The sequence below is a fragment of the Crocuta crocuta genome, unplaced genomic scaffold, assembly GCF_008692635.1.
Source record: "Crocuta crocuta isolate KB4526 unplaced genomic scaffold, BGI_CrCroc_1.0 scaffold138, whole genome shotgun sequence".
NCBI lineage: Eukaryota > Metazoa > Chordata > Mammalia > Carnivora > Hyaenidae > Crocuta > Crocuta crocuta.
Genome location: NW_027532585.1, coordinates 2,212,778 through 2,225,594, shown reverse-complemented (window position 1 = coordinate 2,225,594; position 12,817 = coordinate 2,212,778).

The window sequence follows — 12,817 nt, the reverse complement described above, 5'->3', positions numbered from 1 at the left end:
TCAGTCTTGGTCAGTGCTGTGGGGGGAGGGGAGACAGCAGGCTAGGGGTGGGGAAGGGTCCTCTGGGAAGGGGGCCCGTCGTACCTAAGGGGGCTTTAAGTATTTTCTGCCTGCAGCCTTTGTGACCGTAATGCTGAGTGCCACCCATTCACCTGTAATAACAGCTGTGTGACTAGGCATCTCCAGCTCATTTTACAAGAGATAAAACGGTGTTCAGGATGGGAGACTTGACCATCCCTAAGTCACACGATGATAAGAAAAATCACACATGAAGGCCCTTGACCTAGCACAGGGCAGCACTGGGTAAATGGCATCAATCACGATACAGAACTTCCTCGGTTCCAGGAGGAGTGTAGAGTCATCGGTCCAGATTTATGTGCTTTTTAGATTCATTTTTGATGCTCATGGTTTTTCTCGTTCTCCCTTCACCCACTTTGGCATCTCTAATTACTATTACTGTGTCTCCCTGAATCATAGTACAATGAAAAGAACTTGGAAGACCTGGGTTTGAATCCCAGCTCCACCACCGACTAGCTTGCGACCTTGGGAAAGTTACTTAACATCTCTGAGCACTGATGTCCTTATTTGTTTTTCTTTTTAATGTTTTATTTATTTCTAGGAGAGAGAGAGAGAGACATTGTGAGCAGGGGAGGGTCAGAGAGAGAGGGAGTCACAGACTGAAACAGGCTCCAGGCTCTGAGCTGGCAGTCAGCACAGAGCCCGACGCGGGGCTCGAACCCATGAACCGCGAGATCACTACCTAAGTGAAAGTCGGACGCTTAACTGACTAAGCCACCCAGGTGCCCCTCGATGTCCTTATTTGTAAAGTGGGGATAATAATAGCAAAATCAGAGCGTGGTTTTAAAATTTAATGAGATAATGTATATAAGGTGCTTATTAGCACATTGCCTGGAACACAGCTGGTTCTCCGTAATGTTAGATATTATTATGATTGTTATTGTGCAAATGGCCCATCCTGCAGATCACATGGCTACCTAACAGGGTCTCTGTAACTGCCAAGTGAAACAAGTATGCAGGGGTGCTTTGCAAATGTTATGATGTTTCTAAAGTAACTCAATTATACGGGAGGAATTTGCTGTTCATAAAATGAATATATATGAGATATGTGTACCTAGAAGACTGGAAATCTGGGCATGAGTAATAGAAAGGAAAGGACAAAGAAGTGATTGGGTGTCATTTCCTGAGAGTTCTGGGCTGTGCATCGCTGTGGGTCTTGTAAAGAGCTGAGGATTTAGGAAGGTACTAAAAGTACAATGAGAGGGATTCTTGCAGGGAACGTGCTCATCCAGGGAGCCAAGGGGGAAGAGTTCTTTTTCTTTTCTCTTTAAAAAATTTTTTTTAAAATGTTTTATTTATTTCTGAGAGAGAGAGAGATAGCATGAGCAGGGGAGGGTCAGAGAGAGAGGGAGACAGAATCTGAAACAGGCTCTGGGCTGAGCTGGATGTCAGCACAGAGCCCGATGCAGGGCTCGAACCCACGAACCATGAGATCATGACCTGAGCCGAAGTCGGACGCTTAACCGACTGAGCTACCAGGTGCCCCAGAAGAGTTCTTTTGCTGGAGCAACTTCAGGAAACTGCCTGGAATCTGCTCTCATGAAGGGGAGTGTGGTCTGTCACGGTGTAGGTCCAAAGCTTCAAGGCTCAGTACCAAGGGGAAGCAGACAGTGTAAATGAAGGGTCCCATCCAAAGGGCCTGGGTGGAGGGAAACTGGGTCCAAGCCAAAGGGTCAGACTTAGGGGCTGTGGCATGGATCAGGTCGCTGGGGAAATGGGACAGGAAATTCGGGGCCCAGAGCCAAAGTTCTGGTCCAGGGGCACCATTCACACTGAATACAGTGTAACGTGCCCTCCCACCAGCTCTGCCTCATGAGTCACACACCCTTGGTCCCATACTGAAGACTGGCTGGGAAAGTTCCTAAATCAGGGAACCTTTTTATAGCAACAGTGTTTCCTCTGGAGTCAGAGCACTGCATGCTGGCCGCCCACTGAGCCCTCCACAGGAATTTTAGACATTTGTGTTTTCATTCTGTTGATGATCCTGATAACAAACAAACAGGGGTTGTCCTGGGTGGACTCTGGGGTGGTGGAGCATAAAGGAATCATTTGGATTCAGATTAATTTGCTTTCAAACCCTGACCTGGGCAATTTTCTTCACCTTACTTGTATTTTAGAAGCTTTTTGTCATTATAAAAATAACTGTCAGAAAAATTCAAATTGTATAGAGGTAATACCAGGTGTCTTAGACTGTCTGAGCTATTATAACAAAGCTACTGTAGACTGGGTGGATTATATAACAGAAAATCAATACCTGGAGGCTGAAAGTCTAAGATCAAGGCACTGGAAGATCCAATGTATGGTGAGAGCCTGCTCTGTGGTTCATAAATGACCATCTTCTCACTGTGGCCTCACATGGTGGAAGGAGTCAGGGTCTCTTTCATAAGAACACTAATCCCATTTTTCAAGGGCTCCACCCTCAGGACTGACTCACCTCCTGGCTCCACATACTGCCACGTTGGGCTTTAGGATTTAACATTTGGGTTTGGGAGAACATACATGTTCAGTCCATTACAGGTAAAAGTGAATTTTCTGACACTAATCCCTTACCCCAACCCCTCTCTTATTTAGTTTCTTTAGCAGATTTTCATAGTGCTTCCCCAGTCTTCAGTTGGGTTGTTGCTGTGAGTGTGAAATGACTTTTACGAACAGTTTCGGCCAGAGGCTTTAGTACCTGGGAAGGCACTGATTGTCATCTACCTGTGTCCTGTCCACCTTACTCCTTGTGGGTTTTTTGTTTGTTTTGTTTTGTTTGTGTGTTAATGGTTTTTGAGCTGTTTTTCTTGGACTTGCTGACCACCAGTTGTCTCGTCTGCAAAATGCAGATAGTGTTGGCTCTGCGGAGCTTTAACAGGGTTACATGAGATAAAGTAAGAAGCCTAGGTTAGTGCCTGGCTGATAAGTGTTAGCTTGCTTTCCCACTGCTCCCAGCTTCACAGTGGAGACTTTCTGTGTGACTCCCTCCACTGATTGCAGGCAAAGGGGTCGTGGAGAACAGGGATTTGATTGGAAGAGCCTCCCTTACAGCTGCTTCTACAGAGACCTCAAAGAGTTGCCTATGTTTTCTTTTTCTTTCTTTCTTTCTTTCTTTCTTTCTTTCTTTCTTTCTTTCTTTCTTTCTTTCTTTCTTTCCCTTCTTTCTTTCCCTTCTTTCTTTCTTTCTTTCCTTCTTTCTTTCTTTCTTTCTTTTTCTTTCTTTCTTTCTTTCTTTTCTTTCTTTCTTTCTTTCCTTTCTTTCTTTCTTTCTTTCTTTCTTTCTTTCTTTCTTTCTTTCTTTCTTTCTTTCTTTCCCTTCTTTCTTTCTTTCTTTCTTTCTTTCTTTCTCCCTTAAAACCAAATGTAAATGGTGGTAAAACACACATAAAACTCACCATCCTCGCCATTTTAAGTGTGCAATTCAGTCTCATTAGGCACATTCACATTACTAGACAATCATTACCACCATCCATCTCCAGAACTCTTTTCACACAAAACTGAAACTCTGTACCCATCCCACAGTAACTCCCCACTCCCTTCCACCAACCGCTGGCAACCGCCATTGTATCTTCTGTCTCTAGGGGTGTGACCCCTCTCGGCACCTCACATCAGTGGAATCACCAGGTATGTGTCCTTTCATACTGGCTCATTTCATTTACCATAATGTCCTCAAGGTTCATTATATTGTAGCATTTTTTCAGAATTTCCTTCCTAAAAGAGCTGAACAACATGCCACTGTATGCACATACTATGTTTTCTTATTTATTCATTGGTCAGGGGCCACCGGGCTTGCTCCTACCTCTTGGTTATTGTGAATAATGCAGCCTCGAACACCGGCGTGCAGATATCACTTGGAGTCCTCGCTTTCCATCCTATACACCAGAGGGTGGAGGAGAAAACCCCTGGGTGCCTTCAGGGCGGTCCGCAGCCTTGGCACAGCCTGGGCTTCTTAGGCTGCTGGGGCAGAACGGAGGGGACAGAACACGTGTCACGTGTGCTGAGCCTGCCCAGACCCCACCAGCCCGTCCTGTCAGCATCAGGGCTGCAGAAGATCCTGGAAAAGCGTGAGATTTGCTGCTGCTGTTGCTACTTTTAGGGCTTCCACAAATATACATTTTTCTGTTTTATTGTGTAATTTCAACGGTGAAAATGGCCCCGAACCATGTGCAAACTGCAATAAAGCATCAGCATTTGGCTTCCAGGAAGACAAAAATGCAGCAGGCAGAAACGGCATCAGGAGAAAGAAATCGCTGGGAAACACATAATAGGATGCTAGTTTCTCCATCCCCCCCCCCCCAATTGTTTAAACTCTTTGTATCATTCAGGGCAGCGATGTTGTCATGGTGGATGTTTGTGAACAATCTCAACGTCTGTCAGTGGGAGATGGTTAGTGAAACCACAGTCATCCATGCCATGGGGTACTGGGTATCTGCGGAAAAGAATGACCAACCTCTCTGTAGAGAAAGATCTACCAGATATTTGGAGAGAACGAAGGTAACATGCTGAGTAGATTGTGNTTTGAGAGACAGAGAGAGACAGTGTGAGCAGAGGGAGGCACAGAATCTGAAGCAGTCTCCAGGCTCTGAGCTAGCTTTTAGCACAGAGCCCGACACGGGGCTCGAACCCATGTACAGTGAGATCATGACCTGAGCTGAGGTCAATGCCCAACCAACTGAGCCACCCAGGTGCCCAGCATTCGATTACATTCTTCTGCTCACTTGCATATAAATATAATGGAAGCCTAGAAAGATGCACAAGAAACCATTATCCGTGGTTGTGCATAAGGATGGGAAGGAGATTTTCACAGCATTACTTTATATATATTTCATTTCTGAGCCATATAAATATATCACCTATTGAGAATAAAGAGAGAAAAGGGCTTATGTTTTTCCACTAGCCTGACCATAGGCTCAAAAACCTAAATTAAGTTGATTTATAGGCAACAGTCACAGAATTTCTTGCAAGAGAAAATCTCTGCTACAGACTCTTCAGAATTTATCTTCTGGTCAAGGAACCCAACAGCTTCTGATTCCAGTCCTGAAGGCACCGAGAGGGGTTGGGGAAGGGGTGGTGATCAAAGCCTGCAACTGACCCTAAACTATTTGGAGGAAGTGGAATGTTGGATGCAGGGCATGGGGGCCGGAAACCCAGGCCAGGGTGGACTTGGACTGGGTTTTACTTGAGGGTTTCTTGCTCCCTCACATTGCCCTGGGTGACCCAGGTGGGTGCCTGGGAGGCCCTCCCCAGGGCAGGAGCGAAGCTTAGCTTGCATGGCTGGGCCAGAACTCAGGGTGTTCAAAAGCTTACAGTCTGCGGCAGCCCTTAAACAAGCAGACAAATAGATACACTGATCGATCTGAGTGCCCACCTCCGTGAGACCAGAGCGTCTATCACTCCCACCCCTAGAGGGTGCCCAGGCAGGAACTGCTTGAGCCTGGAAAGCCTAGGTACCCCCTAGTTGTCTCTATACCCCCAGCTCACTCAGACAAGCACAGGTAGGGTCTTCTCTTTCTACTAGAGAGCTATCCTCAGCCAAGGAACTGTCATTCTCCAGGGAGTAAGGTGAATTCAGAACCTTTGGGAGACAGCCGATGAGTAGAAGCTCTGGGAAGAAGGATGGCTGCTCAAAGTCAAGGACTCCAGGATGGGCTAGTGAGAGCATCCTGAGATCTAGGGACTCATTCACCATCTACCAAGTTGCACTTGGACCAAAAGGACACAGGCAAACTGAAAATAAAGAGATGGAAAGAGAGGCACCAGGCAAAGAAAGTTCAAGTAAGCAATTTTAGTATCAGACAAAACAAGTGTATGGAAAAAAATTATATATACATAAGGTGTTGCGTGCTGATAAAAGGCATGAATCAAGAATTATAGTTGGCGATTTTAACACATACTCTATAAGTAACTCAGTATAAAATATTAAAAATGATACCAATTAAAATAGAAAAAATATACTCCAAGCCCCACAAACCTATACAGTTTCTAGGAATTACCATGATAAAACGTCTCAAGACTTTTACAAAGGAAAATGTGAAAACTTTATTAAGGGATATAAAATAAGATGTAAATAAATGAAGAGCTATGGATGAGACGACAGCATTATAAAACAGTTGATTTTCATATATTTAATCTATAGATGCAATGCAAGTCCAATTAAAATTCCAAGAGCATTTTTAGGGGGCTTAAAAAACCAGTTCTACAAATTTGATAGATGAATAAAACTTCATGAATGGCTAAGACATTTTTGGGGAAAAAAGGAGCAAAAAAGGGAGACTTAGAATGCCGGACATTAACATGTATTAGAGAATGAGGCAGAAAAACAGTCCTGATGGAACAAAGGAGCATCCAGAAATAGACGCTGTGTATATGTGAGTTTGATATTTTATAGAGATAGGGAAAAGATGGAGTATTTGGTAAATAATCTTGGAAAATTGGGTTGTTATCTGGAGGAAAAAAGTTGGAGCCTCATCTCAAACCATATCCTGGTGGATTTAAGACATAAATTTAAAGATAGAGTTGTCCCACATAGAAAAAAATGTAAATTATTCTTTGTGATCTTGGGTGGAGAGGATTTCGTAACAGGTCCTCAAACTTATACAATAAAGGAAGAGAGAGATTTGACTGCAGTAAAAATGGACTTTTTCGGGAGCGCTTGGGTGACTCAGTTGGTTAAGCATCTGACCCTTGACTTTGGCTCAGGTCATGATCTCATGGTCGTTAGAGTGAGCCCCACACAGGGCTATGTGCTGGACATGGAGCCTGCTTAAGATTCTCTCTCTCAATCTCTTTCTCTGCTCCTCTCTTACTCATGCAAGTGTGCACATGTGCATGGACTCTCTCTCTCAAAAAATCTAAAACTTAAAAAAATTTAAACTTTTTAGGGCTGCTGTTAAAAGGCCATCATCAAAGTGAATGAATAGGTGACAGCTGGTAAGCTATTTGCAACATCTGTGACTAAAAATAAATAGTTTCTAGGCTGCAGAGAAAAATATCTAACGATCAGCATGGAAAAATATAGAAAATATATTAGGAAAAAAGTAAAAGGGAAATTATATGACTAGGCAAAATTACAGAGGGGGAAAACTGAGTGAATGATAAGTATATGAAGAGTTGGTCAACCTCCATCAGAAAAACACAAATTTAATAACAATAAGACCCAGCATCCATTAGATAGCATTACTCCCCTATGTGAGATCCTCAGTTTCCCTGTTTAGGGGATAAATCACATACCTACATGGGCTGCAAGATTGACCATGAAGTTGGGGAGAGGATCAAAGAGATCTAACTACTACTTCTTCTATTTAAATATGCTTTCATTTTGGAACAGTTATTTTAAAAATTTCTTTTAATGTTTATTTATTATTTTGAGAGAGAGAGAGAAAGAGAGAGAGAGAGAGAGAGACAGAACGCAAGTGGGAGAGGGGCAGAGAGAGAGGGAGACACAGAATCTGAAGCAGGCTCCAGGCTCTGAGCTGTTAGCATAGAGCCCAACACAGGGCTCGAACCCACAAACTGTGAAATCATAACCTGGGCCAAAGTTGGACACTCGACTGACTGAACCACCCAGCCACCTTTGTTTTGGAACAGTTAGATTTATGTGCTGACGTGGTGAAGAACTGACCCCTCTAGTTAACAGCCGGGCAAGAAACTGAAGCCTACAAACCGCCACATGAGTGGGCTTGAAATTTGATTTTCCAGTGCCAGCTGAGCCTTGAGATGATGGGAGCCTCAGCCTGGAGCTAGACTGCTGTCTCATCAGAGACCCCTGATGGGCTAAGCCACTCAGATCCCTGATCCTCAGAACCTATGTGAAATGATATTCGCTGTTTGAAGCTGCTAAGTTTTGGTTTGATCTGTTACGCAGCAACAGATAGCTAATATAAGAGGTAAATCACCGATGGAGATTTTTAGAAGTGTTAGCCATCGCTGTATTTAGGTGCCATCATGAATTTTTGAGAATTCAAATAAAGATGTGGGTTATTTTCTTTTTTAATATAAACCTTTTATTTTGGGGGTAATTTTAGATTTACAGAAACGTTGCAAAGACAGCAGAAAAATGTTTCCATAGACCTCACCCAGTTTTTACGTTGTTAACTCATCACCATATTCCATTTGTCAAAACTGAGAAACTGCCCTTAGTACATTGCCATTAATCAAATTCCAGACTTAATTTGGATTTGCCAGTTTTTCCACTAATGTCTTCTTTCTGTTCCAGGATCCCACGCAATGCACCACCTTGCATTTAATTGTTATCCCTCTGCAGCATCCATTTCTCCATCTTTCCTTATTTTCATTACCGCGGCAGAGATCTGAGCTATGTTGAAGTGATGTCTGTCTGTTGGGTTGTGTTTCTCTGACAGTAACACCACTAGGAAATTGAACCACGGGAACCCACGCTTTATAACATAAGGGCAACAACATTTATCCCATTGGATAGTTTTACATTTATTTGTGCAGATTTTTGGCTGTCTGCCTTCCCCACAAGCCTGTAAAATCCATGAAGGTATGGACGATGCTTGTTTTTTGCAAACCTAGATTGAAATCTGGCGCAACTGCTCCATAAATATACGTTGAATGAATATATTCATTCATACCTATGGGCACACATACACAGTTAATGACCCATAAGTATTTTTAATGAATGAATGAATCTCAGTATTCCTCAGAGGACTTAGAATTGTGCCTTAATTTAGTAAGCCCTAAACAAATAGTAATGGTTTGCCAAACACATTGCCAAGTCCTTTACCTACTTTAGCCGAATAAATGTGTGCACAATTCAGTTACGTGAAGTGAAAATTACAAAGTTCTAAGAGACAATGCTCCGCCTCTTATCAAGGAGAAACTTATTTAGAGTCTAGGAATGGTTCCTTTAGGTCAAGCCCAATGCCGTTTGAGGGCAGAAAGCTTTCAGAATGTGTCCAGCTTTAGCTCTCATGGAAACCGCATGCTGTGAAGTACAGTACTTGGCTTCCTTGGAGAGGAAGAAGAAACTGTCAGGTTCTCAGGAACGATGTGTGCAAAGCAAAACGTCACAAGTTAACCACACGAGGGGAAAAAAATACAGATACCTCTGCCTCTTTGAAACCTAAAGCCCAAGTTCAGAAAACTATTCTGATTAGATCCAAGTTCATTTTAATTCAGCACAAAAATTCCATGCATCTCTTCATTTGAATTTAAAAATTTTGCTTTTTAATATTGCTGTTCATAGTACTCCCGGCACTTTATTAAAACACGTAGTGCGAATCATTCATTGGACTTTTTTATGGTGGTGAGAGGTGGAGGGGGGATGGTACAACTGGGAAATTCCGTCTTAATGGCATTTGGGAAATGAGGAAAGCATTGTTGGTGACATGGCTGTCTGCAAACAATAATGCATTCCGGTGGCAGCCCCACTGACATTATTATTAAAGACTTTATGTGGTGCTTTATATATAATTTAGAAATAATAATAAATTGGAGTTGGACTCTTGGCTCCTCTCCCAGATTAAATCCCTTGAATGTTTATCTTATCGAAGACACAGAAAGAATTCAATTTCATTCCTGTATATCTATCTATCCTGTAAATGACTGTTTTGTTTTGTTTTGTATAGGGAAAAAGTAAAAATGTGTCTTAGAGTAAAATACAAAAAAAATCAAAGTAAAAATTCAGGATTGGGACTCTGTAGTATATTTTGCTAGCGGCAGTATAGCCCAATAAATCAGGTCTGTTTGTTTATTTTCTTTATAATTGATTTTCCATATTTTTCAGCAAGCCACAAAAAAATCCAGCTTTAAATGTGTCTGTTTTTATCTATGACCTTCTATGGGAAGGAATTACTTTTGTCCATATTTTAAATTATTTACCTTCATGAAATTTTCATGGCCTTCCCTCCAGATGCTATTCCATAAAAGGGCTCATTCATTTATTCATCCATTGTTTGTAAACGCCTTACACTGGATGCTCATTGATTAGCGGTGTCTGACATATGGTGGCATGTTATTATACATGTTTGTTGGATGGAGAAATGTCTGCATGCATATAATATCGTTTTGAATGTGTTTCCTAAGAAACGGTCACTTGAGATGGCTAATTTTCCTTCACTAGATGCGCTCTCTCTCTCCTTTTTTCTTTGATAGTAGAAGAACTTTTAACTTGGTTCTGCCTTTCGAAGGCAGAGACTCGCTCTCTCTTTGCTCTCTTGCTCCCCTTCCCCGTCTTACTGGTTGGAATGTAGACAAGGTGTTGACACACTGTAGGCAGTTGAAGGCAACCCGCTGAGGATGGCAGAGTGACCAATGAAGGCACCTGGATCCCTGCGTATTGTGGTGGAGCAGAGCCGCCCTCCAGCCCTGCGCGCTGCACCTGTACCATTATGTGAGAGAGAAACTAACTCCCGTCTCCTGTAAGCCACCCGTGTTTGGAGATGTCTCTCCCCGGCAGCCGTCTTTAACCATACAGCTCATAAGGCACTAGACTCTAGAAATGACCATAATGCAAGTCAGGATATGAGAAATTCCATGAGAGAGTGCAGCAAATGCTCTGAGGGTTTGGAAGAGACAGCAGCCACATCCATTAGGAGAGCAAATTAGTTTTGCTTTAGAAACTAGGAACGTCTGCATTTTGAGAGCAGCATTCTCCTAGAGCCTGATGGCCATGGCTATTATTATATCCTAACTGCCTGGCTTACCTCGTCTGTCTGTCTGACACAGAGTTGTCACCTTTGGACTTGGGAATAGACAGATATTGCAGAGGGTCTGGTGGGGCGTGTTGTCATGTGTGCTGGCTGAGCTTTCTCTACGTCAGTGAAGTTTGGCCCTTGCAAATTATCAGTTGGTCAAGAGCTTTCAAGTCAGACAGACGTGGGATTCAGATTCTACCTCTATCACTTGCTATGTGGGACTGAGCAGGAGACTGTAGTAGCTGAGATGGGGCTCTTTGGGTTCAGTGCTTCATTTTACTACGTAGGAACCCTGTGACCCGGGCAATTGGCTTAACCTCTCTGTGATCTGATTTCTCATGGCGATATTACCTACTTGTTAGGATTGTTGGAGAAATGAAGTGTGAGCTCCAGATAATGTGAAGTCATCCATACACATTTAATGCTAAGGATGTGCCAGATACATAAAATATATATCTATTTAATATCTATAAAGAGAATAGTGTCTGGTATATAATACATATTTAATAAATATTACCCATTAGTGTTGTTTGTAATGACCTAACTTCTTGTAACTGAATGGCCTCAGTTTGCTTATGCATAAAACAGATGTAATAATGTCTCCTTGTCCTCATTTGTAAAATGAGGGCCCCATTGGGTCAAAAAGTTATATTTATAAAGCCCTTGCAAAATGCCTGGTAAATAGTAGGGCCAATAAATAATCAGGTGCTTTTTTTAAAAATATTTTTATTTATTTCTAGGAGAGAGAGCGAGAGACAGCGTGAGCAGGGGAGGGTCAGAGAGAGAGGGAGACACAGACTCTGAAATAGGCTCCAGGCTCTGAGCTGGCAGTCAGCACAGAGCCCGACGCGGGGCTCGAACCCATGAACCACGAGATCATGACCTAAGCGAAAGTCGGACGCTTAACCGACTAAGCCACCCAGGCGCCCCAATCAGGTGCTTTTTGATGTAAGTCTCTAAAAAGTATTTCCCTACACGTTTCCTCTGTACTTTTAAGGCAAATAGTTACGTGCAGTTTTGTGAGATGCAGACTTGAGGAGGGAGGAAGCCACTGGCATACGTAAAATAGTAAGTGTTGGGTCTTTAGCCGTCTCTGAAAGGGTGCTGTGGCCAAGGATGATTCCAGCTGGGGTCAAGGAGAGGGAGACAGGACCACCTACCGCTTCTAGAGGCATTCTATGTGCTTTATCAAAGCCTTGGGAGGTGGCTGTGTCCTTTCTGAGGGTCAGGAAAGTGAGATCCAGAGAAGGTAATTTATCTGTCCGCAGTCGCCTAGCCAGTCCATGGCAGATCTAGAATTTACTGTACGTACCTCCTGGCGATCCCATTCTGGCTTAAGTGCCAGCAGCAAGTCCAAGGAGCCAAGCGGGCGATGGATGGTGAACTTGGCGGATCCTCCCTGGAGATCCTTCCCACCTGTAGGTGTACGCAAGCCCTCTGCCCCTCCAACAGTATCTGACCACCTCAGAAGTTTCCCAAGCAAAAGACCCCAGACCCTGCAGTGAGCCCTCAGGGCTCGCCCTGGATCCTCCAGGTTCTGATCATTTCTCAACACTTTAGGGACAAACACCCCTTTCCCTCCCCAGCTAGATTTAGAGAGCTCTTACTGCGGTGTCTCCGGGCATGGGGTACACCCAGTTTTGTGCTGTTATTGAGGACATTGAATTTGTAGGGAAGAGGGCTCTGAGTTGACCGCACATTTCAGGAGCTCCTCGAAAGCATGGTTCTCTTTCTTCTGCCTTTCTGGGACTCTGGGAAGGTTGTGACTGACCGTGAGGACGCTCTCAGTTCCAAACCGTTCTTGCTGCTCTCCCTGTGCTGTTACTTCCTGGCCTTTGTGGCACGAGAGACAAGACACGGAGTGTCCACAGTTGCACACAGGGCAGACGAGGCGTGGTTCTTTCCACTCTGGGATTTCTAATCCTTCTGGGGCTCTGCCACCAGCCTTCACACCTTTTCTTCTGGGAGCAGGGCCCAAAGACAGACTGCTTCGGCCCCCTCCCTTCCCTTTCCGCTCGCTGCCTCCTTCCTGTCTAGCTCCGGGGTAAGGGAAGAGGTAGCTGGGGCGGGGGGGCGGGGGGGAGGGCACAGGATGGGGAGATGCT